The sequence below is a fragment of the Anastrepha obliqua genome, chromosome 2 (genome assembly GCF_027943255.1).
Source record: "Anastrepha obliqua isolate idAnaObli1 chromosome 2, idAnaObli1_1.0, whole genome shotgun sequence".
NCBI lineage: Eukaryota > Metazoa > Arthropoda > Insecta > Diptera > Tephritidae > Anastrepha > Anastrepha obliqua.
Window position 1 is genome coordinate 37,247,894 of NC_072893.1, and position 23,956 is coordinate 37,271,849.

Here is a 23,956-nt window from a genome sequence, read left to right on the forward strand (position 1 = left end):
AGAAAACAAAAAAAATACAAAAACCAAAAAACAAAAAACAAAAAATAACAAAGACGCATCACAACCGAAGTAACACGGCTAAGTGGAGGTGCAGAGGCAGTCGTGTTGTTGGCTACGCGAAAGCGACGTACTGGCGACAGCAACACTGTCAAATGAACAACCGCATCACTGTGGTCGCTTTAGAAAAATCTACAAATAATAAAAAATCAATTGAAAAAGCGAATATCGACACAAAATTAAAAAAAAAACCAAAAACCAAAAACAAAAGCAACTACTACACCAAAGTACGAGCAGCAATCTGATAAAACAAGAACACAGAAAATGAGCCAGAAATGAGCTCTGCAAGAAGCAAGGGAAGGAAGCGAGGCATGAAAATGTGTAGATATTTTTTCATATTACCCTGTAGGGAATCAGAGACAGATACAGGAATCAGAACCAGTAATTCGGGGTAGTCAGATGTATTTCAGGGAGTTTTAAATATACCACAAAATTCCAATGTACATTTTTTGCTTTTTGAAATATTATTCCCTAAATACGTTTCCAACTATTCGAAGTACATTTGACGTTTGAAGCGTTTTAAAGTTCTGTAACTAAGTTTGATGTTGTTGTTGTAACAGTATTATTATCAGTTGCTATCGCGCCGGCTTTGGGCAGGCGATCGAGCCGCGCTGCAGGCTAACACACGGGTCATAGGTTGCGGATAGTGATATGGACATTGGCTGCTAATAAGTTTTTCCTAAGAAATAACCAGTCACAGACAAGAAACGGGTGGTGGTTATGGACGTAGTCCATTGGGCAGTGGGCTCTGTACTATTTTATAATTTGACTACAAGTGCAAATCCATCACCGACAAGGCGAGGAAGTGCCGCCTTGTCATAAGCATTAAGGGGGTATTCTGGTTTAAAAATTTGAAAAAATCGATTTTTTTGCATATTTTTAAAGTTTAGACCTTCAAAAATATACCTTTTTGTATCCCACACAACCTTTATTTATTCTATACACATATATATATACTTTATTCCTCTATAATATATACCAGGAAATATAGCGCCGATTAATCCAGGTAGTAAATATTATAATCTAAGTTATTCTATTGGAATTGTTGCTCTAACTTCAAACGCGATTTTCTCAAAACTACTTTTTTTGAGATGGTCGTGATGATATCTCAAGTTCTACTTGACCGATCGCTTTGAAGTTTGATAAACATTTTTTATTATTCATCTGCCTATCGCGCCTTCCTCGGATTTTGAAAAATTTAAGTTTGAAGTATTTTTAAAAAATTTGAAAAGGTAAAAAAAGAAGGTAAGAAAAATTCTTTTTTTTTTCAAGTTGACGCCATTTTGTGATTTTTTTGTTTTTCTTTGATTTGGCGTAATCCGATAATGAAGAATTTTTTTAATTTGTTTATTTTAGAACACAAAAAGGGTTGGAATCATGTCAACCATAAAGCACCGTTTTTTATGTACCTAGCCCACACTCCACCGGCCTGTAATTCCACGATTTTTTTATACTTTTCCAATATTAATAAAAACCATAAAAAAATGGATAGTAAAAATGTTTTTAATTTTTTTTTATCTTAGTTTTAAAAATACCTAAAATTAAGGCGTCTGGACCAGAATACCCCCTTAAGCTCAAAAGAGCGGCTGTCTTGTAGCAAGTGGCTGAAAAACGAAGTGCTGCGCCCACCAGCTACAGAAATCTAAAATGCCAGCCCATCGTACGGATAGAGACCCTAGGCTAACAACCTATCCCTACTGATTAAAATTTGTTACTGAAACCATAGAAGTATTCATACTTTCATCAGAAATATAGATATTGATGTCATCGGCGTTAACAACCGCGCTGCGAGTTTTTCTTTTTCCAAACTGGATAAAGAAGCAAAGCGAGTGGGTCTGGTTGTGAGCGAGGACAAAACGAAGTACTTTCTGTCATAAAAAAACAAAAATCATTTCGGGGTTTGAAGAGACTTCGTTTATCTAGGAACCAGCATTAACACCGATAATAATATCAGACTGGAAATCCAACGCAGAATTTAAGTAAGTCGACGAGTATAATATCCGATGCGGCGTCACTTGGAGTGTTCGAGAGAAAGATTCTGCGGAAGATTTTTGAACCTTTGCACGATGAGCTGTATGAGCTTTACGACGACATAGACATAGCGCAGCGTATAAAGATCCAGCGGCTACGTTGGCTGGGTCATGTCGCGCGAATGGATACAAATGCTTCGGCTCTGAAAGTATTCGTTGCCGTACCAACTGGTGGTAGCAGAGGAAAAGGGAGGCCTCATCTGCGTTGGAAAGATCCGGTGGAGAAGGACTAGGCTTCACTCGGTGTTTCCAACTGGCGCATTTTAGCACGAGAAAGAAACGACTGGCACGCTTTGTTAAACTGAACCAAAATTGCGTAAGCGGTTATCGCGCCAATCAGAAAGAAGGATCTGCTTGTACACAAGCAAAGACAATGCGTATCCTTGCTGTACTCCTGTACTACATCGTTCTATTTCTGGTTAACCCAATTGTTACGACACAGCCAGAAATACTCTCACGGATGGCGCAATTTTGTAATCTATCACTCTTAGGTTTAAGAATAATTTGACGAAAATACTTCTATTATTAATATGAAAATCTAAATAATAAATAGCTTCAACATAAAAATGTACCACAGTCTTTAATTTATGTAATTGTGGACAAAGAAGAGTTGCAAAAGTTCCAAATACACAATAAATTTCTCGGTGAGGTTAGGTCCTTTTTCTAATACAACGTTTCTACTAGTAGCATTGCAATCACTATTTGTCAAGCGCTTCCAACAGGGTAAGCACACGCAAGCGTGTGTGTATACATGTCCACACATGTAAATATGTTTGTGTTCTCTGATCAGAGCTCGAGCTGTAAGATTTCTAAAGTACAGGTACACACCTACACATGTGTAAATGGATTTTGGATTGGTATGTGTTCGTCACAGCTGAGTTACGATGAGAAAGGAGAGCTAGACGATTCTCAAATCAGTTATTGTGTGTGGCAATAGGTAGATCTTTCTTTGGCTATCCCCTTTGCATGGATGTATCTGAAATATATGTTTACTACTGATTATTGTAACTTTTGAGGCCGTTTATTTTATATGGATATGAATACCAATGTTGCATTTTTCTCATAAGTGAACAACCAAAGGAAATCCATACTACTTAAAAAAAAAAGACCCTAAAATAAATCATTCAAAGTTTGAATATTTTGGATTTTCAAACTGCCAAATTGTATACCATTTAGTGTTTAAGTAGCGATTTGATCTCTTAAAGTATTTCGAACTTCCTAATTAGAGTAATATTTTTCAAGCTGGAATCTATGCCGCAACAAAAGTAACTGAATTGGGTTTGACATTAACTCCTCTCCATACTCGTCCAAATATGTTCATTGATATCCAAGCGACTATTAAAGCAATTATGACTTGGACTAACTAGAAATGTGTTGAACAATGCAAATCCAAAATGGATGAACTCTGCAGAAATGGGCAGGTCACTATAGGTATACTGGATACCAGGACACCAAGGAGTGGAAAGAAATGAGAGAGCCAATGAGCTCGCATCTTGGTTGCCAAGATTGAGCACGTCAGAAATATACGCATCAATATCCTTTTTGAAAACGAAACTAAATGAGGAAATGCAGTCGATATGGGAACACTGAACATCGTACCAAACTGCCAAAATTATGCTAAGGACTAGGAATACGAAAGCTATAAACTGCAAAATATTGGTTGGATTACTGAAGGGACGCTGCCAAAATGGGATTAGTTCAGAGCGATTAGTGGCCACTGCCCTGCTCTTTGTAGGACTCGTCAAATTAATAATTGAAAAATTTGTTAAAAGTTATTGATGGCAAAAGGCTGAACGGTTTGTTAAAACTCGTGAAGACGTAAGAATTATATAAAAAAAATTCGACTCCAAATGCATAGTACTGGTAGCACAATGGACCCTAACGATCTAAGTGTGATCGTTTTACAGATCAGCCAGCACTACCTAGCTTAAATTAGTGTTTATGTTTGCATAATTTCGGGCATATTCGAGAAGAACTTCCAACCGGTCTATTTTTTTACCACTTTTTCTTGCATAACAGGCGTGTGGTACGCGAAACGTAGAGTTCCAAGTGATGACTCGGTGTAGGTTCTTCCCCATAGACTTGTGATAAAGGACTCTATATCAACTAAGTAATCAATTGGTAGTCTCATTACTTTAAATAATTTCAGTAACCCAAGTATCGTGAAAGTACATGCGCTGAGGTTGCTGCTTTGCTGGAACAAAAAGAACGCTAGGTGGTGCAGGAGACGAAATAGTAAATTTATGGCCCGATTTGGTTTTTGATGGTGCTGGTGGTGGTGGAGGTGTTGTCTGAGTGACACAGTCCAGACCCAATTAGCACAAAATATGCCATTTTGATACACAAATTGGACAACCACTGCTTTTTATATTTAATATTAGTCGAACCATCTTGATTTGACTACGAATCTGCCTAAACCGTCTATTATCTTTTCTGCAATTTCTTTCAAGTTAACCATCGAGAATTCCTCCAGTATACTATGTCGAAGAGCACCCATGTTTGGGCAGTCACGCAGATATTGAAAGATTGTTTCCTTAGATTTTTTTTGAGCTTTCTGCTTTTTTTCAGCTTCTACATCTTTCGTTCTACAGCCATCCCATCTCTATCAGCGGCTGCTTATTGTTGATGTAATTCTGAATATGTCTGCTCAAGTATTTCTGAACAACTCAGTTCTGGAACCATCTTGATTTGTCTACGAATCTGCCTATGCCCTCTATTTTCCTTTCTACAATTTCTTTCAATTTAACCATCGAGAATTTCTCCAGCATTCTTTGTCGTAGAGCACGCAAATTTGGGCACTCACGTAGATAGTAAAAAAGTATTTCCTTAGATTTTTTTTATTGCAGCTTCTACATCTTTCGTTGTACGGCCACCCCATCTCCATCAGCGGTCGATTATTGTTGACGTAGTAATTCTGAATATGCCTGCTCGTGTCTTTCTGAACAACTCGTCAGTTCTGGATTTGTTGAAATTGGGAAACGTTTGTTTAGTTATTTTACAGGTATCCGTGTTAGTCCATCAGTCAACGGCCTGCTTCTGGAATAGCGAGAAGATCTGGCTTTGCCGCGCCTAGGGGTCAGCCTATTTCTGCCACTTCCGATTCGTTATAGGATGCCCGCTGTCCTAGCAGTCCATCAGCTTTCTCATTTCTTTCCATGTTCCTATGGGCAGGTGCCCACATGAGAGTGCTGTCTGTTGTGCGCGCTAAAGCATTGAGTTCTTCTTTGCATTGTCTGACGATTTTTGAACTGGTTGTAGGTGACATTAAAACTAAGATGGCTGCTTCACTATTTGAAAAAATATAAACTTCCGATAGTTGTTGTGGATGGTTTCTAATTATCCTGCAAGCTTTCCTTATCCCAAGAACTTCCGTTTGAAAGATTATATTCGACTTCATTTCTCACTTGGAATATACGCCTATGTGCAAATCAGTAAAGGGAAAATTTTCATCAATATTTCAAACTTTTTAGACAGAATTCTTTAAAAATTCTTTGTATGCAGCTGACTCATTCGGGCTGATTTTTGATAATTTCTTTCTTCTCGTGTTATGCATTTTTCTCACATATGTAACTTCCTATTAAGTTTAAAAATTTTTTTTTAAATTGTCATCGACATTTTTAAACTGTGTAGACGGAAATTTCAGAAAAATTCTTTATATGCAGCTTAAAGTGACTCAAAATTCGGGCTGATTTTTGAAAATTTTTTTTTCTTGTCGAGTTATGCATTTTTTTTCACATAACTTCCTATAAAGTTTTCAATTTTTTTTTTTAATTTTCATCAACATTTCAAACTTTTTAGGCAGTATTCTTAAAAAAATTCTTTGTATGCAGCGTATTATACTCACACTAAGAAAAAATTGTAAATGTTTTACTTTAGAGAGACAAAACATTGGGCTTAAGACAAGAAATTGGGTTCGCAGCATAGACCAGAGAACCAAGCCAGGATTGAATTTATATTCTTTAGGGATATGAGAACAATTTTTGCAAGAAAAAAAGTTTGTTAGTTTCAGTTGTATTTGGCCAAATGAAAATCGTCTAGCACAATAATAAAAATCAAAAATCAACTCACCTATTTCCGATTTGTTTTTTCTGCTTTCACCTGTGATTTATATTATCGCACAATAATACGTCACGAAAACTATGTATTTTACAATTTTTCTTTTATATAAAAAAATTGTTAACTTTTCTTTTTAGTTTGGAATTAGCATTAGAACCAGGCAGAATTTGTTAAAGATTAAATAATTTTTTTCTCTGGCTTTTAACAGTATTTTTATAATAATTTCTTATGATTCAGTAGCTCAAAAGCTTTCTTATTTGGTAAACATTTGTTTTTTAATAAAATTTCAGTAGCAGCTTCGTAGTGTGCAGGTAAATTAAATAATTTTAGGTGATGTTAAATTTTTTTTGTATATTTTTCAACTAATTGTTTTTAATTTTTACGGTATTTTAGTCACTTGTGCTTAAGTTCTGTTAGTTTAAGTTTGAATTTGTCGACAATTCTTGTTGTGATGAATTTTGGTATTTACAATTATTTATACTTAGTTAATCACTTCAGCAAATTTTTTATTTATTTTTTTTTCCAAAAAAAAAGTTTCTAGAGTTCATAATATTTTACTTATTTTCCGCAGTTCAAACATTTTTTGGACTAATGTGTGATATATTTAAATATTCAAAAAAAAAATTGGTCTAATTTGCTATATATTCAAATATAATTACACAAAATTTCCTATTCAATATCGCTATCTGATCATTTATTGGTATTTAATAATGAAAATAGCTATTGCATTGCAGTTATTCGCATGCAGATTTTATGAGTTAAAATTTAAATTTTCGAGTTTTGTTTAGTTTTTTTTTTAATTTTCCTGTTTTGCTATGCTCAAAATAAATTACATAGAGAATTTGTAGGCCTCCATTCTCGTAATCATATTTAATAAATATTTCTAATAAATTTCTAAGCATGCGGTTTTTAAACACACTTTTCCCAGTATTTTCATATATTTCTTTCCTTTTTAAATTTTTATTTATTTTTAAAAATCCTTCAGTTCACTTTTTAATTCATTTTTGTTTTTTTTTTTTTCTTTTAATTTAAGCGGAGTCACTGTGATTTTTTCACGTTCTCACATTTTCGTTTTCAACATTAAACAATCATTTTCATCCTTACATCAACATTGTTTCTGAACACACAGCAATTTTCGCTTATCGAATTCAAACACAACGTTCCTTTTATTGTTTACTACACACTCACACACACTTTGAAAATAGCATTTCGTTCTTTACATATTTTTACTATTTCCTCAATTCGTTTAACTTTACCGACGCGCACTCAACACAAACCAACTTCAAAGATCGTCAACAAATGACTGCCGTTGCAGCGAGACCACGAAGCAAATACAACGCACCAACTCAGCAAACTGAACAACCGAACAAGCGAACAACCGACCGGTCTATTAACTGTGTATCAATGGACAACAACGTTACGGAGTTCAAATGGAGTGTGTAGTGAAAGAACTGGCTTCTTGTTGTTGTTGCCGCCAGCAAAAGCTCCACATTAAAGCCGCACTTGAAAGCGCTTAACTTTTCCAGTTGATATTTGCTTTGAATTTAACAACTCAAATGAGAACTCTGAATCTCTCTTCTTCAACTCTTTTGTTTTTGAGTAATGTGCGTAAGTTCTTGAATGGGATTAGCTGAGAGGTGCTTTTTTTGTTTTTGGTTTTGGTTTAGTGAGAAAGTTGTACGCAGTGGAGGAGAGTGAATTGTTTGTTTTCTTTTAGAGATACGTTTATTGAAATATTTTATTTAAATTAATTATTTTTTAATATTTTTGTATAGAACTGTTCCTGATTAGGTAAAGTATTTTTTTTTAAATCGCGTAAAATGGGTTTTACTTCTTAAAAAATATTTTTCCATATTTACTTTTACTTTTGATTACTGTTTATGTTTATTATACATATATTTTATATTATATTTATTTCGTAATATTTAGAAAATGGTGCATTCTCCGGACAAAGGAAAATTATGTTTACCAAGGTACAGTGGCTCAATAAAGAACTCGGACAAACCTTAGTTAAAACTTTGTATAAAAAACACTGCTAAAATAAAGGCAATTTGAAACAATATTTTTCGATTTCTAAATGCTTTATTTATATAATTTAAAAAATAACAAAAACATGAGATAAGTCATGTGCACTTCTTTTACAATAACAAAAAACTTTCAAAATGAGGAGAATTCACGCCAAAAAAGAACTCGGACATCTGACATCACTTCGTAATTTCTGACAGTTTAAATGGGGGAATCCCATTTTTTAAATTATATACAGTTAATTGAGGAACGATCGACAGTTTTGGAAGTAAATTGTGTCAAGAAAATTGTGTCAAGTACGCATTTTCATTTTTCTTTTTTGTAAAATGAGTCGACAACGTGGCCAAACTTCGGTAGAAGTGCGAAAAATAATTATTGAGCAACATAAAAATGGAAAAACCATGCGTGAAATCGGCAAACTTGTAAATCGACCGCGATCAACTGTATGTGACACCATAAAACGCTTTAAAGAAACAAAATCTGTACAAAACAAAGTGAAAACAGGACGGCCAAAGCTTTTTACGGACGCTAACGAGCGTTGGATAGTAAACCAAGTCAGAGCAAATCCTCATTCAAGTGCTCCAAAACTTACAACACAAGTTAAAGAACATCTTGAAATTGACTGGAATCCAGAAACTTTGCGATTAGTTCTAAGAAAAAACAACCTCAATGGCAGAGTCGCAAGAAAAAAAACCCTACATTAGTAAGGAAAATAAAAACAAACGAATTAATTTTGCAAAAACCTATAAAAATAAGGACATTGAATTCTGGAAAGATGTGATATTTTGCGACGAAAGCAAATACAACATATTCAGATCAGATGGGCAGTCGTATGTATGGAGGAAGCCAAATGAGGAGCTGAAAGAGAAAAACCTGCGTGCCACTGTTAAACACGGTGGCGGTTCAGTGATGGTTTGGGGATGTATGTCCGCTTCCGGACCCGGAAATCTTTGTTTTGTTGATGGAATAATGGATCACAAGCAATATCTTTCAATTTTAAAACGAAATTTAATTCAAAGTGCTGAAAAATTGGGTGTAAAGGAACAATTTTATTTTTACCAAGACAATGACCCCAAGCATAAGGCGCTTGATGTTCGCTTGTGGTTGATGTATAACTACCCGGAAGTGCTCGAAACTCCACCACAGTCCCCTGATATAAACGTCATTGAGCATTTATGGGCGCATTTGGAGAATAAACTCAAAAATCACAAAATTTCAAGCAAAAAGGACCTCGAAGCTGCTCTTAAGGACGAATGGGCTAAAATTGATCCTTCCGTTTGCAGAAATTTGGTGGAGTCAAAGCCGAAACGACTAAATGCTGTTATTAAATCCAAAGGGTTTCCCACAAAATATTAATTTTTATTTTTATTGGCTTTTAAAGTAAAATTAATTTCCATGTCCGAGTTCTTTTTTGGCGTGAATTCTCCTCATTATGAAAGTTTTTTGTTATTGTAAAAGAAGTGCACACGACTTATCTTATGTTTTTGTTATTTCTTAAATTATATAAATAAAGCATTTAGAAATCGAAAAATATTGTTTCAAATTGCCTTTATTTTAGCAGTGTTTTTTATACAAAGTTTTAACTAAGGTTTGTCCGAGTTCTTTATTGAGCCACTGTATATACCTATGAAGTGAGACTTTCAGCTATTTGTCCATAGATGTCGCCAGGAGTATTTTTAAACCTTCCGAAATGTCTTGTTTTTTCGTCGGTCATCTGTCAATAATATTCAGTTCATTGTTTGTTACGTTTCATACAGCAATGCATTTTTGTCGCTCTTAAAATGTCGAATTTCGTGTCTTCAAACTACGATTTGCGGACATCGAAAAACCACTTGTGAAATGCTGCTCTCCCGGTTCAAAAGGAAGTCTTTTTTGCATCGAATCGTTACGGGTGATGAAAAATGGGTGTATTTCTCCAATCCCAAGTGTAAACGATCGTATGGTCCGCCCGGCCACAAGCCAAAAACAACGGCCAAACCAAATCACTTTGGCCGCAAGGCAATGCTGTGTGTTTTCTGGGACCAGCGTGGTATGATTTGGTACGAGCTATTAAAACTAGGTGAAACAGTTGACGGTGCACGCTATCAACGACAATTGACCGATTTGAACAGCGCCATACATCGAAAATGCCCCGCCACATCGAACAAGAACGACCCGGGAATTGGTCGAGACGTACGATTGGGAACCGCTGATGCATGCGGCTTACTCACCAGACTTGGCGCCTTCCGATTATCATTTGTTTGCATCGATGGACAGCGCACTTTCCGAGCAGCGCTTTAATTCTCACGAAGAAGCCAAAAAATGGCTCGATGATTGGTTTGCGACCAAAGACGGCCAATTTTTTTGGCGCGGCATCCACAAATTGCAAATTGAGAGATGGGAAAAATGTTTTGCTAGCGATGGCTATTATTTTGAAGATTAAATTTGTAACCATTTTTTGTTAATAAACGTTTGAAATTAAAAAAAGTCTCATTTCATAGGTATAATTTAATATATTCCCACTTTGACACGAATAATCTTTTTTATTAATTATCTATTTTTTTGAATTTCTTATTTTTTACGATAGCCCCCTTTTCAATCGATTAACCATAGCGTGAAATATTAGCAATCACTTCTTGCACGAGCGTAAGAGGCGACTGTGAGGTGTTAACTCAGCCCGCTCTAACATTTGGCTTCAAAATCAAAAATTTGTACCACTCAATGTAATTTTCTTTAAAAACTAGCCCTCGAATACTTTTGTCTTAACTATTCTTACAGCTGCTCTTTTTTGTGATTTTTCTTCTTCTTAATTTAGGCTTTTAATAAACGAAAGTTTTAAGTCGCATTTCGATTGCTTGAATCTGTTGTGTGTTCTATTGCTTTCAAGTCAAGACGCAAACTTCAAAAGTGCGTATGATTTGTTCTCTACGAATCATGCACTTCTTTCAACATACAGTGGCGGACATAAAGTCAGCACAGATCGTAAGCTGGCATTCAAAAGGCAATCGGTAGTTATGCCATGGCTGTATATTTTACCCAATTCATTGAAATACTTTTGCCACATAAAAGTATCAGAATTTATTTAGTTGAAGCGATAAGAGAAGTCTTAAGGAAAACAAAAATATTGACTCACATTGAAATTATAGGAAATTAATTTTTTTACTCTACTTTTTTCAGTCGCAGAAGGAGATAAGAAAATCCTCTGCTACAGAAAACATCGACGTTGAACCGGCGGTGGAAAAAATCAACAGCAAATATTAGTTTCCACTTCATTAGTGCCACATTGTAAGTATTGTTAGTGTTTGTGTTGTTTATAAATTTTGCCAATCGTTTAACGAATACGGTGCACAGCGACAAGAGTCAAATTCCACTAGCGTGACTGCAAAGAGATAAAGAGGTGCATTACTTAGGGAGTCGCTCGATCGCAATTAAGGGTAGGTAGGCATTTTATTGGCATCCTGACTCAAAAAGCACGTATATGCATTCGAAATTAAGGAGAGAAACAAACCATGAAACACGTTCGGCTTTGTTGTTACGATATATGTCATTTATGTATGTATGTATGTCGGTTTTTTGTTGGAATAGAAATAACTGATTGAGGAGCACTCACATTTGCTTGTATAATGCAAAAGAAGGTGCAAATTCCCATTGCATTTTTCCCCTGAAAATGTTGTTCTCAGAAAAAATCCCTATCTGTAACTGCAGTATCTTAGCAGAATGGCAGCGCTGACTTCACGCAGTTCCTTGAGGAAGAGCAAGCCGAAAGTTGTATGTATGATTTTTTTCCTATCGAATGCACCTTATAGGGAAGAAATGTATGTATATTGATGGGGCACAAATATCGTTGAACTCCTGCAAATTTTAGATACCCACTTTTTTCACCAGAGTTTTTCGAAAATTATTATAAATAAAATAAAAGAAATGAAATTTAAATATTATATTCTTTATAATTTCAAATTTTTTATTTTCCTATTATTTTAAACTGCATAAATAATTTTCTGAGAAATAATATCTACAACTCCAAAAGAATGATATTTTTAGAGGCTTATAAAGGGTGGTTAAGTTTCAAGGGCCGGTGTTGATTTTAAATAAAATACAATTTTTTTAAGAAATTATGGTAATTTCTCTTTATTATAATAATATTGGTATGGCTCAATTACGTATGAAACAAAATATCGGGAAAATAGCCTCGGCGGCACACATCCATCCGATGGTCCAATTTTCGATAACGCTGAGGAATAATTGAGGTTCCATGCCGTTAATGTGCCGAATTATCTCACCCTTTAGCTCTTGAATTGATGCTGGCTTATCGACGTACACCTTTTCTTTCAAACAACCCCAAAGAAAGAAGTCCAACGTCGTCGTCGACGTTTCGGTGTGGTTCACATTCAACATCGGCCCTTGAAATTTAACCACCCTTTATTTTCAACACTGCCAAAGTCACGGACGACTAAATGGTTGGCCACGTGATTCGGTTTGAAATAAAGCAGCTTTTTAACGCTGAAACTATTTAAAGCATACAACAAGTGGCGCAAAATTAATCATTCAATTTCGTTTTTGTAAAAATTTTTTACTAAATGAAAAAAAAAAAAATGATTTTGAGTGATGGGAGTCTTTATTTTGACGTTTGCGCACTCCATTGCTTGTCTGTTTGTAGTTCATCAGTGTCAAATATGATTGACGATTGACACCATTTGCACAAATTATACAATAAATCCTTCTATAGGTTGATTAATTTTACGTATATACAGTGGCGGGTGAAATGATACCAGCGCAACATTTTGAAAATTCTTCAACATTTATTTATTTTTTACTTAAATATATTATAAAAATATTGTTCAGACTGCAATAAAAACCATAAGATAAAAATTTCAAACTTTGTACAAAATTAAACAAAAATTCTAGAAATATACAATATTTCTTTTTTGTTTTAGCTTTAAGTAATAAATAAATAAATAAAAATTCAAGATATTTGCAATACATTTTTATTTTTTTTGAAGTGAAACTTCTTAGGCGTCGATGGACGAGGGAGTATAGAGAGTAAAATTTCAAGGCCATGCAACGTTTTGGGCATTTTCGTTCCGCGAGAGAGAAAAAAGATATTACGTGGAGGAAAAGGAGAGAGAGAGCTATACCTTATATATATATATCTTAGATACACTTGTGGTTGCTAATTTATAGTGAGAAATAACACTGTCTACTTTTTGGCGCTTGTTTGTTGGTGCAAACTTGTAGGAAATATATTTTTGGTGCCTAGTTTTTGGCGCCATATTTCCTTGGTGTCTACTGTTTGGGGCGTTTTTTGTGTGCGTACTTTTTGGCGCTTATTTCCGTCTTCTGGCTAGTGCTTGGGCGTACTATAAAGTGCTACCCATTCCGGCGTCGGATTTATTGGTATTGCCTTGCAGTAATTTGTGCCGTTGCTGCTGTCCTGGAATCGCTGCGTTTGTGCGGATGATAAACGCTCGGAGTAGTGCGCGTTGTTGCCACGGTTTGTGTCCGTCGTTTCCCTACACCGGTCGACCCTTCTCTGTTTTTTGTAAATTTTGTCTATTTGTATTCTCTGCAAATGTTGTGAATTTATTTAGATATATATCTTTCTCTCATTCTCTCTCGGGTCTCTCCCTCTTTCTTTGTCTGCCTTGAAAGTTTCACTTCTGTTATGTGTACTACGCTACATGCACTTTTTTATCTTAAATTTTTAAACAGAATTTTTAGAAGAATTCTGGGTATGCAGTTCTGTTCTCTAATTTGGAGAACTCGATTCAAAGAGAATTTTGAATCACTTTTTTGCTTCAAAGTTGGTCAAAGGTGAAAGTTATGCTACTAGTTTTGTTTGATTATCATGGACTTGTGCGGGATTGTTCACTCAGAAGTCATTCCAAATGGTTCTAAAGTAAATAAAGCATATTATTTGCAAATTCTGTGACATTTGAGACAGAATATGCGTAGGTAACGGCGCAATTTGTGAAAAGAAAACTCATGCATCTGGCACCATTATACTGGGCCGTCTCACAAGGCTCATATTGTGAACACTTTTTGACCAAAAACTCAACAAATATCATCGAACACCCACCGTATTCACCAGTTTTACCGATTTTAGCCCTCTGTGACTTTAAGGAGAATTCGCTGAAGGAGCTGACGAAGATCTCTTCAAACGCGTTTAAATGGTGCTTTGACGACTGGACTAACCGTTGGCTTATGTGTATTGCTTCGAATGGAGCCTATTTTGAAGGCGACAAAATAAATTTTGTTGATTAAACATTGATTTTGCGTTTTATTGAACAATTCCTGGTACTTTTTTGACAGAATGCATGCATACATATTTGAAGTGAATGGTGATGGGATTTTCAAAAATAATTTAAAAAAAATATTGATTGACAAACACTAATATTTGCTTAAGTCTATAAATATTCTCTTTGCAATCTATGCATATTTCATTAACATTCTCTGCTATGCATTTTCTTCATTTGAATTTAACTAACTTTTTTACCAATAATCAGTTAAAAGTTGTTGCACAAAGCTTCAAACAGAACTTGAGCAAAAGCTCGCGTTTTATTTGCTCAAATACTAATCGAAGGGATAAATGAAGCTTGCAACTTTTTAACGAATGAAAATCAATGAACACCGAGCAACAAAAAATTTCCATGATTTCCATTGAGAAATGCAAGCATACTTATAGGCGTGCAGTTTAAGAGTATACTCAAATGAGTCAAATGCACGTCTATACAAAAACAAAGAAGAAGGCAATACAACTGAAGAAGACGAAGGCATTCAACAAGTTAATGCAGTCACTCAACGATTTCAGAATCATCAGAAATAAAAAAAAAACTAAATGCATTTGTTAAAGGGTTTTTTTTTGAATTTTTTTGTTTTGAAATTTAAATTTAACGCAGCACTTGGAAGTAAAATATCGATTTTTGTATACATAATTTTTTTTTTTTTTTTATTTGTATTGAAAGTTGAGTAATTATTAAAAAAATAAGCAAAACAAGCTCCCAAGGATATCAGGTGAACTATGTGTCGAGCAAGTAAAAAACCCAGAGCAGCGGTTACTTTGATACTATTTGAAATTTTTACACATTTTTTAAAGATATTTTTTTTATACATATATTTAAATAAAAAAGGCAAAAAAGTTTAAATTCCTTACCCCCCTTAACAAGCAAATGGTGCAATAATCCTTGGGGTAGCTATATGAAACACCGAACAAACAATTTTTTTTGTACTAAAATAAACATTGACGTTAGGGAGTTAGTACAATTCATAAATATACTTACTTTACACTTTTATTTCTTATCTGCATACGTTTGGTATCTGTATGTATAGAGTATAAAGATATCAGTAATATTCACACTAGCGGCAGCCGAAACGGTAGCTGCCTTTACATGAGGAGGAACTTTAGCTATGCATTGGCGCCCCGTAGGCAGATAACTTTGTTAAACAAGTATGTATTTATATGTACACATATGGCTATTAAAATAGGTACGGCCCATGGAAAATGCAGGTTTTTAAGGGGAAAGATATCTGTAAACGGCCATATTTTCCATGAATTTCATTAAAATTATTTAAAATGAAGAAGTCAATATATTTTTTTCAAAATTGGCATACAGTTTATTTATACATTAAAATAATATAAAAATTATTCTTTTTATTTAAATAATTTAAAATGGCGGATTTATACTCAATTCTTTCAGGACGGTCGCAGCGGGTCTCCTCAATCGGCGGGCATTGCAGCATCGGCATCAGTGACCTGAATACAGAAAACCAAACATTTTTTTGTTTTTTAACGGCATACTTTCTATATGAATTTAAAAAAAATGGGGAAAAAATCGCGGAATAAAATGCTTCAAAAAAAACAAAAAAATGAATTTTGGGGCGAATTTTCCTGCTATTTTTGCTTCGAAAAAATTATTTTTTCGAAAAATTTTCGAATTGTAAATTTACATAGAAAGTAATATCATAAAAAAGATGTGTGCAAAATTTTAGGGAGATCGGTCAATAACTTTTCGAGTTATCGTGTACGCCAATTCGAAAAATATGGTTTTGAGAAAAACGCGTCTAAAGTTTGAATACAACGTAACTGTATCTCTCCCAGCGCTCGAACGCAAAGAATAGAGTCGTCACGGTTGACGATCTATAATATAAGAAATACTTAAATTTACGTTCAACGTTTTTTGACACATTCTTAAAGGATTATATTAACATTTTATGAAAAAAAAAAAATTTCGAAATTAAATTATAATTATAATAACAGATTTTCAATTTGAAGGATGTTTTAAAGCTTAAACTCGTGACAATAGGAACGAAAAAGAAATAAATACGATAGTGATTTTATTAAAAATGCTGTTTAAATGACCGAATTACCGAATTTTATGCATCTTTTGTTCGACCAAAGCTTGAATATGCTGGAGACCTCATCATAAATTTGCTATTGATAGATTTGAGCGTATTCAGAAGGTTTTCTTGAACTGCGCCTGTCGACGACGGCAGTGTGACGCGCAGTTAAATCCTTGTCCTAGCTCATAAGCAGTAAGTAAAGCTGCGTTTGTTAATCGAAAGCTGGAAACTTTATTGAAATCAAAAAATTTACAATTCAATATCAAAATTAATAGACAATTTTTATCTTACACTTGTTTTTTGCGGCGCCCATCGAAAGGAAAAGGAACTAAATCTGCTGCTATGTGGCAGGTGTTGATTGGCGAATGAGAGAAAAACGGAGAGATGAGAAAAAGCGAAATGGGTTGTCAAAGTGACTTTTCGCAACAATGCCCTTCTATCTCTAAACACCCACCCCTCCGTGCGATTCTCGGCTCCTCTTGATTAGCCTTAAGTCCCTCGAAAGCAGAAGGGCTGATCTTTCCTTGCCTTTTGTGCAGGGCTCGGTAAGTGATGTAATCACTGCAATTTCTTATTCCTGAGAGAACACTTTTTTTAATTTTCCTTTTTATCGTTAGACCCTCAGTATGAATTACGTAGGTAGTGCCCCATTAGTGCGTTCATTTCGAGAGCCCAACGAGACTTTGAATTCGATTGTGTTTAATTTTTTTTTTTTGCCCAAAAATGTGGTTTCTAAATTAGTAAACTCAATTTTATTTCAATGCATTCCATATCTAGTTCTAAGTTATCGTTTTAGTCAGTAAGAACCTTTGTAAACTACAAAGTCTTTTCACTTCTTGAAATAAATAAAACTATAAATAATTAATTCAATTAACGACATCCACCACAAAATGCTTTGAGCGGCTGCCGTAACCGAAAGGACTGTTGCATGACTATCACTCGACGTGCCTAGATCCGGGCATGAAACAATAAGTGATAAAAAAGTTTTTTCTAACAGCGGTCGCTTCTCGACAGCCTATAGCAAACTGCCGATGGTATTTCTGCCAAGAAGGAGGTACTTATAAAAAACCATCTGCCGTCAAGACGCCGACCACAAATAGGAGGAGGAGCTCGGCCAAACATCGAATGAAGGATATAAGTGCCAAAACGTCACTACTGGCAGTTATAAGTATAAAGTTGTGATGGACTTGGTTTTCTTAGAAACCAACAATACTAGCCTTTTGATCAGGTGAAGAACAACTCTTGCGAAGAGCGTCTTGGACTCGATAGGACATTCAAAAGTAAAGTTCTTTAGTGCTATTAAAACTAAAGCCAGTATCGCCCACCGATGGCTGCACGATGTAAAAGAGTTCTAAAATTTTTTTTAGCATAAAAATTAATCAGAAATCGGAAAGAATGTTTTACTCAGAAAATAGTTTTCATTTTCTTCTACAATTTCCCCTTGGATTTCTTACGCCTAGCATTTAACACAAATGACACAGTTCCTTTGCAGTGACAACCAGCTTTGACGGCAAGATGTTTACACGTATTTGCAGCCATAGGTGGTGTCACTTGGAGCAGTGGAGCAGGTTAATATGTGACTACGATCAAAAAAAGCAGTCAGAACGACCATTGACGCATAAATGCCAAACTGCATGAGAAATAAATTAATAAAAATGCAAAACAAACTGGATTACAATAACTGAAACGTACAAATGTAAATACAGGGTCTAGCACTCAAAGTATAACCCATTAAAAATTCCATCAATTTAGTTTGCAGAATCACTTTTATTCAATTCAAAGTAAAAAATGTGTGAAAATAATACAAAACTAAGAATAAACTTACTTTTGCTCGATATGACCACCTTTTGCCTTGACTATGGCCTTGAGACGGTCCAGAAGCGAATCGCAATCTGTGACATGCAGGTATTTTGGCCCACTCATGGGCAATGGCTTTTTTTACGTTTCGTTGGTGAATTTGAAGTTATGAAGTTCGGAACGTTCCAGAATATTTTCCCGATAATAGTTCGCATTTATCTTGACGCCAGTCTCAATGAAAACAATTGGAGAGCGCCCATCTGCGGTTACAGCGGCCAAAACCATTACCTGTGGTGGGTGCTGCCTAATGGTGGCCAATCAATGACTCTAATTCTCGTATTTTCTCGTCATAAAACACAATATTCGGAGACTGACCGCTTTTGGCCAAGCGGAGCAACTCTTTCGCTCTCTCAAGTCTGACTTGTTGCTGCTTTCGTGTGAGATCATGCACCTTTTGGATCTTGTAAGGCTTGACTTTGAGATCATTTTTTAGTATGCGGCGGATGCTACGGTAATTTAATTGGCACTTCGTCGGGGATTTCGCCCAAGTCGCTTCTTCACTTTTTGAACCATTTCACAGGACGGTGTAGTCTTTTGATGACCCCCTCCATGACGTTTTGCGATGCTATCAGTATCATTGTAACGAATAATGGTGCGATAAACATAAAATTCATTAACTTTAAGATGATCGAGCTCACGAATAATCGCTGGTTGCGATTTTCCAGTCAAGTATAATGCAATCGCAAATCGCACTATTACCTATGAAATCCATTACATGCTTTCTTCTTCGTGCTTACTTTCGGCAAAATGCTTAGCCAACTAACAGTCGTACCAACTAACTAACCCGTGTATCAGCTGCGCGAGCGGTCTGAAGTTTGTTACACTTCGAGTGCCGGACCCTGTACTTGATGTACTGAGAACAAACTGTGTGTGATAATTCGAGACATCACCAAAAATATTTAAATGTAGCCTCTATGTACATAGAATTAGTTTTAACAAGTTACCACCTCCCCTGAAATGGCAGAGAATTTGAGGTTTGCACACAGTGTTTGTCCGCCATGATTGTCAATACTTTTTCTGTTCCATTCGGCATAGTAGGCAATCCTACAACAGGTTTCGGTGGGAGTGGAATACCATAGTTGTTTGAATATTTGCCACAACTCGTTGAAATAAAATTTTCTTCGGCATACTAAGTGTCTTGCTTTTACCTAATAGCACTGCTTAAATACTATTCACAATAGAGCAGGCGCATCCAACTTTGCATTAAACATCAATCGGCTTTTTTTACAGACGTACACGGGGACAAATATGTTTTTTTTTTCGTAATATTTGAAAGTAAATTAGTTAAAAAGTTCTTAATCTACCAATTATCGAAGGAAAAAAAGAAATACGGTACGCAACGGCCATGGATCTGAGCTTGGACGAAATAATTAAAACCAAAACGATAGCTCGGCCATCAGCAGTTAAAAAATTGTAAGTGTGTCGAAATATATTTCCCTGTGTTCAAGTCTGAGCAATCTGAAATCTTTTGGTTAACACCTTTCATTCATTGCAGTAACAATTCGGAAAACCCACGTAAAGGATTAACATTGCGAAAAACCGTAAATAAGCCGATATTTAAACAGAGCGTTGTGACTGATGCCCGGAATAAAATAATACAAAATATAAACTGTCAAATATCAGACGGTCAACAGCAAAAAAAAGGATGGATTTATGATGGTAAATTACTATAAAATATATAAGGTATGTATATCTCTCTCTCTCTCTCTTTTTCCTCTACGTTATATCTTTTTTCTTTCTCGCGGAACGAAAAAGCCCAAAACGTTGCATGGCCTTGAAATTTTACTCTCCATTCTCACTCGTCCATCGACGCCTAAGAAGTTTCACTTCAAAATTTTTTTAATATATACAAATTTAAAAATATACATATATAAAATTCCTGTACCCAAAAAATATATATTTTTTTAAATTATTAAAAAAAAATGTTTTTTTAATATTAAATAAATCCGTGTTTGAAGCCCTAAAACCATGAAAATTTATAGGCAAAAAAGAACCTCCTAAAATATCCAATATTTTTTCGTATATTTTATGGTAATTTTTTCAGCTTTTTTTGTTGCTTCCTGAAGACATTTCATTTTGAAAAAGTGCCTACTTGCACTTTTTTGTATTTGTTTCAACTTACCTGCCTCTAAAATATGAGAAGGCATTTTGTGTAAATGTCATCAGATCTGCTTGTTCGATTTTCAAAAATAAACTGTCATATTCAACAGCAACAGAAGGTTTTTTATTTTGTGAGGTTAGGTCGATTTTCTGCAAAAATTCTTCTGAAACTTTCTTCACTTAGAAGCGGCTAATATAGAGGTGACATAGATAACATTTGGATGAAACGGATCTCTTAAAAACTCTAACTAACATTCTGAGGATTTTAGGGAAGCAAGCCGCATGTGTAAAGAGTATAATTGCTAATAAAAAGAAAATTTAATTAAAGTATTAAGCTCCAAGAAAAAAAGGCATGAATAAGTCATCTTATAACCGCTTATGCGATTCTGTCCGAGTTAAATAAAGTGCGCCTGTCTTTTCTTTCTCATGCTAACCGGTGCCAACTGGAAACACCAAGTGAAGCTAAATCTTTTCTCTCCTGATCTTTACAATTTCCTCTTCATCTGCAACCACCAGCTGGTACCGCATCGAATGCTCACAGAGCCGAAGCTCCTGTATCCCTTCGGACGATATGACTCTGTCAATGGATCCGCTGGATCTCTATTCGCCACACTATGTCTCTGAAGTTGTAAAGCTCGTACAGTTCATTGGTCCATCGCCTACGATACTCACCGTAGGCAACGTGCAAAGGTCCAAAAACTATCCTCTTAAACACTCAAAAGGACGCCTCATTGGATATTGACATCATCAAAGCGCTATACGTTAGGATGGGCATGATGAGAGCCTTATAGTGTTAGTTTTGTTCGTCAAGAGAGGACTTGACTACTCAGTAGCCTGCTTAGGCCGAAGTAACACGTGTTGACGAGAGAGACACTCCGTTGGATTTAAAGGCGGAAATTGTTATCGATGTTATTACTGGTTCGTAGATAAACGAAGTCTCTTAGAACCACGAAATCATAACTGTCAACAGTGACAAGTGTGTCGAGTGTTTGTTTGCTGACAGGAGGTCTTTCGTTTTGTCCTCGCTCACTACCAGACCCATTCGCTTTTCTTCTTCATCCAGTTTTAAAAAGGCAAAACAGTTTGGTGTTTCACTGCAAGGTAATTATGTCTAATTTCACCTCCATAATACTGTAAAAAGTAGAAAAAAATAGGCAGCCGATACGATACACTGTTTTTGGAATAACCGTGTTTGGCACTGCATTTGGCTATCCTTTTAGGAGTAAAGTTTCAAAAAGTTCATGCCACTCTTGCCATTTTTGTACAGTATTTGTATGACTTGGGTTTACTGAGTGGCGCGCAGAAACGATATCTTCGAACCGTCTCAGTAAAACGCTCACTACTTTCTTAGTGGATTTCTAAAATTTCTGCACCCATATGTACGCTCAATGCAAAATTGGGTGTTTTAATGGGCATTCCAAATATTTTTAATTGGCGCTTACTCCCTTTATTGGGTCGAACTCCTCACCCTAAATGTGGTGCGAGTCTTGCTGTTTTTCCACCAACGAACCAACTTTGAACGTCGGATATTTTTAATGAGCAGCTTTGCAACTTCCCACTCGGAGGTTTCCCAATGTCTGTCGAGGAGCAACCGCCATTTGAAACCACTTTTTCTATCCGTGGGTGTTTCCCACCCGTGCTTTTGAACCTTGGTACTACTGAATGGCGATCACGCACCAACCCATTTGCCTACAGCGGCCAACATTCAGTACTCATTGATAAGTTCAAGTCTACGAACTTGACTTCTGGGTTCTAAGAGCTTGTTAACAGTAACATTTGATTAATGGGCGGCACTATGCAACAATGCATGCGTGATACAAAATAGATACTGTACTATAGGCATCAATATTAAGGCATGATAATCGATTTACTGATATTGAGAAAACCCTAGCATGTGATAACAGGGCATGTGAGTCGTAAGCTATGACTAATTTCATCAAGAACATAAGCAAGTGTTAGTGGCTGCACAGAAGCCTGTAGTGTCTACTGACACATGAAGCTCCAATTTGGTGTGATGAACACTTATTGAGACTGTCATATAATAAAGAGGTGCATGCAATGTAAAAGCGTATAACCTCCAAGTCTCGAATGATACTACTTTACGCAATGATGGTTGGGGGTAGAGCCGGAAATTCCTAGGGTGCCGTTACAATGTCCAGTGCGCCTAGGGGTTACAGATTTATGCAATGAGAGTCAGCTTATGAGAAGTCAGAGAACTCCCCCTAAAACAATGCATACAGGTGATACATATATATATTAACTACTATAACACCGTCTCCCTCCAACCAAGAGCCTAAATCTCAGTACACCAGAAAACATTTAAAAAAAGTAAACTGCCTACAGAACTAATCTGCGATCATGCCCAATATGAGTTGTATAGTATGTCAGAGCTGTTGCAGAGAGAAGACCGAATAATTTTTCTAAATGGAAAGTTTGGGCTAAAAAGCCCCAATTCGATGCTGCGCAAAGGCAACATGTCTACAATCTCTAATTTAAACTTCGATAACTTACAAAAAGAGAGAAACGAAACGACTATGAAATTCTGAGCAGACAAGACATATTTAAGTTATGCCCCATCATTTTCGTAGCAGCTTTGCTAAACCTTTCCTAAATCGCTGTTCCATTATATCTAGTAATCGGAGTAAATTAACGGTGGGCCCAGAAAGCGCATGGTTTGCATGGTGTCAGACTAAAGAGAAAGGACTCTTAGATGAGTTAGCTGGAGTAGCCTTATGAAAAGGCGATGAAAAAATTGTCGGCCTGATGGATGCCGCGATTGCTCACAAGCAACAACAAGCGGATGCGGCTGTTAACTTCGAAGCAGTGTTTGGAGCAATTTAAGCGAGATCCAAAGGAATTTTCGCGTCGTGCTGAAGAAACAATCATTTTGATTAATTTCTTCCGATGAGACCTATCGGCCGGAAAGGTCATGGCGACAATTTCTAGGGATGCGAACGTCGTCATCCTCATGGATTTTTTAGAGAAATGAAGAACGATCACTGGATGATACTACACTGAGTTATTGGACCGCTTTCACAAAAAATTGAAGGATACACGGCCGCATTTGGCGAAAAAGAAGGAGCTGTTTCACCACGATAACGCACCAGCACATTCATCCGGAGTTGTCGCCACTAAACTGCATGAATTGCGTTATGAATTGCTCATACTTATCCGATCAATAAAACTGCCATAAATTATAATTTTTACTTGGACTTTATTTTCTTATAGTTTGGTGAAAGAAACACAAACTTTCGGATAATTGACTTATTTGTGCAGTTAAAAAATCCGGATAATTGCATATTTCGCTTAAGTGCGCAAAAATGCTTGCAATAAAATTCAGTGCAGCTAAGCGAATTTTACTATAAATAGTATTTATTTAAAAATTTAATAAAAATATTTAATTTCAAAATTACTAGATTTTTCATAATTTTTTCTGTTTAGTCCTTTTTATACTGAAATCTACAAAAAAAAAAATTTTAGAAAAGTTGACGACAATGTCTTAAATGCTTGAATAA

General features: G+C 35.7%; 1 protein-coding gene across 2 annotated transcripts in view; it reads right to left on the minus strand.

Moving 5' to 3' along the window:
• LOC129238810 (myb-like protein P) overlaps positions 1–6,352 on the minus strand; it is a 166,132-nt gene extending 159,780 nt beyond the window's left edge. For both annotated transcript variants that reach the window (XM_054874002.1, XM_054874001.1), the window contains exon 1: positions 6,156–6,352. The gene's annotated coding sequence lies outside the window, so the exon portion shown is untranslated. The remainder of the gene's footprint in view (positions 1–6,155) is intronic.
• Positions 6,353–23,956: the final 17,604 nt, after the last annotated feature.